This window comes from Phocoena phocoena, chromosome 10, assembly GCF_963924675.1.
Source record: "Phocoena phocoena chromosome 10, mPhoPho1.1, whole genome shotgun sequence".
In the NCBI taxonomy this organism is placed as follows: domain Eukaryota; kingdom Metazoa; phylum Chordata; class Mammalia; order Artiodactyla; family Phocoenidae; genus Phocoena; species Phocoena phocoena.
In genome coordinates, this window is record NC_089228.1 from 54,322,328 (window position 1) to 54,327,064 (window position 4,737).

The 4,737-nt window shown below is 42.4% G+C and overlaps 1 pseudogene; it reads left to right on the top strand.

Moving 5' to 3' along the window:
- Positions 1-1,489: 1,489 nt before the first annotated feature.
- LOC136129592 (tyrosine--tRNA ligase, mitochondrial pseudogene) lies at positions 1,490-2,856 on the top strand (annotated as a pseudogene).
- The last annotated feature ends 1,881 nt before the right edge of the window (positions 2,857-4,737 follow it).

Here is a 4,737-nt window from a genome sequence, read left to right on the forward strand (position 1 = left end):
ATCCTGTGTTCAGCCACTTTTGGGAGAGTCTGACCCCTGATCTCAGATTAACTGAATTCCACTGCTAGAAAATGGTCACATTTTCCTGGAGTGACCATTTCCTGCAAAATACTTTCAGAATATATGAAAGGACTGAGAGCAGAGTCTCTGCCTTCCCACAGAGGAAGCCAATGCTGGTTTGCTGACAAATATTTGTACACGTAGCAGCATTCAGTCTGAACCCACTTTTATTGTGAAGCGTTACCTGGTAGTGAGGACGTGGCAAGACCTGGAGTTCTGATCCATTTCCAACTTCTCTCATCAACCAAAGGTAACCAAATATTTGTCAGTGACAAATTGGTCCGTTCACAGCAGTTCTACAAACACAGAAACTTTAGATTAATGGCTAAGAACAATTGCAGAGAGTATGTGGTAACAAAACACTCGGCCCGAGTGTATCAGGGGTGAAGAATTCATAGTGGGATGCAGTGCTCTTGTGTAATCATTTGCACAAGTTTCAGATGTTATTAATTATTAACCTGCTGAATCATTGGGAAAGCATGGTCACTTGCGCTGCAGGCATTTCAAAGGGCTGCCTCCTTCCTCAAGCTGACAGGACTCACTGGTTCTTGTTTAGAGTTGCCAAGGCATATGCTTATCTCGAAGTCATAATGACATTCAACCATCTGCTCTGCGTCCTCATTCCTCACCTAGAGGCTATCAGAATGCTACCAGTTCTGTAGGATTTCAGAGGAAGTCGTTCAGAGAGGCTGCCTTTGAAATTTGTCGTTATCGTTTTGCCTGCACACACAGAACAAACTCCTGAAAGACAATTAAAACACTGTGCTCTTTCTCCAACACTTGATGTTTTACTTGACTGATTTTATAGACACCTTTTATTATGCTTGCCTTTTTTCCATCTCAGTCAATTGCTCCAATGAAACATATTGCTTCTCTTATAGGGTACACCCATAAGACATTTTCCTCTAACTAGAGAAAATGAGATTATCGTTTCACCACAGAACTTTTTTAAGTTTTCAAATCACATCTTCTACATGAATATTTCACAGAAAAATAACAATTCTGTACATAAAATTCTACTTCTGGGCGAAGTGTACAATCTTTAGTCAGACCTCAAAATAGAATTGGGGTAGCATTTGCCAATTTGCAGAGTCTCTACACATGGGATCTTATTTCTCATCAAAACCACAAGATGCTGGGGGGAGGGATAAATCAGGAGTTTGGGATTAACATATACACACTACGATATATAAAATAATCAACAAGGACCTACTGTATGGCACAGGAAACTATATTCAATATCTTGTAATAACCTAAATGAGAAAAAATTTTTAAAAGAACATAAATATATATGCATAACTGAATCACTCTGCTGTACACCTGAAACTAACACAACGTTGTAAATCAACTATACTCCAATATAAGATAAAAATTAACAAACAAAAAATAAACCCACATGAGGCAGCATTTCCTCCCTGCTGCTGCCAGGATGGCGACGCCCCTGTTGCGGTGCATTTCCTGGGGCCGGTGGTTTGGGAGCCCAGGTCGGTCAGGAGTCTTGCCCCGGGGCTGTGTAAAGCCCACTTGGGTGCCCAGGGGTTGCTGGCGGTGCAGAAGGCTCGGGGTCTGTTCAAGGAATTTTCCCCAGAGAGAGGAACGAAGACAGAGCTCCCGCAGCTCTTTGACCGCGGCCTGGCAAGCAGTTTTCCTCAGGCCATCCACCGCGGCTTCGACCCCACGGCGGAAAGGCTTCCGGTGGGGCACCTGCTGGCGCTTTGAGGCCTCACTTCCAGCGAGCGCGCCATCACGTGACCACGCTGGTAGGAGAAGCCATGGCGCCGGCGAGACCAAAGCTGCGGCACCGCAGATCACTAGGCGCTGGAGGCGGAGCCTGTGTGAAGAGGCGTGTGTGCCTGCTCCAAGGGCTCGACGCTCATCACCGGCGGCTGTTCACTAATGGGCCGACTTGGGGCAGCTTCATGGTGCGGCGCAACCCCGCCTCGTACCGGAAGCCGCACCTGGTGGACTTCCTAGCGGCAGTGGTCGGCCGCTTCCGCATGGGCACGCAGCTGAACCTCAAGAGCCTCGAAGGCAGGAGCTTGGCAGAGTTGTAATACCTGGTGCTCCAGGCCTCTGATTTCTACTACATGTTCCATCGTTATGGATGCCGGGTCCAGCTGGGTGGATCTGAACAGCTAGACAATATCGTGTCCGAATCTGAGTTCATCCACAAGTTGACTGGAGAAGATGTATTATATTTGGAATCTCTGTTCCTCTAATTACAGCTGGAGCAAAACTGGGAAAGTCTGCTGGCAATGCTGTTTGGCTTACGGTATCGATTTTTTGTCAGGCAGCAAGATGATTGGGTAGAAAGGTCCCTGAAGCTCTTCACTTTTCTGCCCTTTGCAGAGATTGACCACATAATGTAGCTACATGTCAAAGAGCCAGAAAAGCGGGGTCCTCGGAAACGACTTGCTGCATTAGTCACAAAGCTTGTTGAGGAACAAGAAGGGCTGGACTCTGCTAAAAGTTTCACACAAGCCCTTTAGCAGCATAGATGCACTGGAGGTCATGTGTGATCAAGGGTTATAAGAGTTGTCGAAAGAAGCTTCATTTCTGAATTAGTTCTTGACCCTGGAACAAGTGTCCTAGATTTGCTGCAAAGTAAATGCCATTCCAGATGGTCCCTGAGGGTATCAGATGATCACAGAAGGCAGAGTCAGTATAAATCACAGACAAGTAACAAATCCTGAGAGTGTGTTAGGTGTCGGACCACATATTCTTAAGAATGGCCTTTCGTTATGTAAAATAGGAAAAAGGAATTTCTACGTGATAAAATGGCTTCAGCTGTGGTGAAAAACCCTTCTGATGGTTCAAACTTATTCATCATTCATTCCCAAGACATACGAACTTATACCTTCGCTTTTGCAAATCCAAATCAGAGAATGGAGTATATTCTCGGCCTCACAGTGTGAGTAATTTCATTATTTATATAGGTTGGTTATGTTTGTGGAGTAGTGGGCTATTTTATTTCCTGATCCGTAAACATTAAGGACTACCATAGAAAAGCATGATTTCCAGGATTAATCTCTTTTAATAATTATACTTCATGAAAAACGAAATGCTGTCTTTCCTATCCTGTCCTTGCTCTTTTGGAGATGAGTAGGAACACTGAAAAAGAGGTACTATAAGGACTTGTGGATACTTTTATATCAGGTGTGTATCTCACTGGATTTTTTTGTTGTTTGGGAAGCAAATACAGTTCTCCGTAAAAAAGGAGAAAAGTTAGAGGAAGTCATAGTTGGCATTAGAAATTGCAGTAGAAATAGTTTCTTTTTTAAAAATTAATTAATTAATTTATTGGCTGTGTTGGGTCTTCCTTGCTGCGGCGGGCTTTCTCTATTTGCGGCAAGGGGGGGGGCTACTCTTTGTTGTGGTGCACGGGCTTCTCATTGTGGTGGCTTCTTTGTTGCGGAGCACGGGCTCTAGGCGCGCCAGCTTCAGTAATCATGGCACGTGGGCTCAGTAATTGTGGCTTGCGGACTCTAGAGCACAGGCTCAGTAGCTGTGGCGCACGGCATGTGGGATCTTCCCGGAGCAGGGCTCGAACCCGTGTTCCCTGCATTGTCAGGCGGATTCTTAACCACTGCGCCACCGGGGAAGTCCCCGAAATAGTTTCTTTTCAAGGAAAAGAAAAATCAGTACTTGACTCTCAGAAAGTTTCTAATCAATTTTCCAGTCCCTTGCCTTGTGTTTCCATATAATTAAACTTACTCATAGCCTTGTTTTTATATTCAGTAAAAAGGTAGCAATGTCTTAAAACTGATTTAAAAGTTGATAAATGTACAAGTTTCAACTTCTGTCCCCAATCAAGATTGCAACTTGAGATGAACCAAAAAGTTAAGTAACCAACAAAATGAAATAGAGGCAAATATTATACTAAATATCCAACCATATGAGAATACCAAAAGATATTCCAGTAAGGGAAGTTTTCAGGTCAAATTTAAAGGATTTGGAATCAAGACAGTTCAATTAAGCTCTGCATTCATCAGGCAAGTTGATTCTCCAGAACTATTTCCAACATCTGAAAAATCAAAGTATTAACACCCTTATTTCCCCTGAGGATCAAGTAAAACACAAACATACACACAAAATAGTCTACAATCAGATTTGTTCTAGAAAAATCTTACAGGCAGTAAAGCATGGCTTTAACAGTTCAAATTCTAGCCATTTACTACCTGCGTTACTTGGAGCAAGTCATTTATCTTCATATGCAAAAATGGAGATGTAATACTTCAGTCAATTTCAAAAATCTAAAAGGAAAAAAGTCATAAGACTTTCATACAGTATAAGCTGTATTGCTATGTTCCAAAGTAGATTTATATGTTAAAAAACTATAGCTTATCTAAACTTCCTTCTGGGAGTAAAGTTAGGAAGAATTCATTTACTGACAAACTTTAATGTCACTTCATTCCGGCAACTTTATTTACGTAGTAAGAGCATGCAGGTATCCATTAGAAATGTCAAAGATCATCTCTACATTTCAAAACTTCACTCAGCCTAAGGGCCAACAAAAGGAGGTTTTCAGCTGTTGAAAGTCAACTGTGTTATTTCCAGTTTGGAGCTTATTATGAGTCAATCTATACATTCTTGTTCATTTTTCGATGTGAACAGGTATCTTCATTTTTCTGGGATAAATGTCTAGAAGTTGAATTGGTCAGTTATATGATAGTTGTA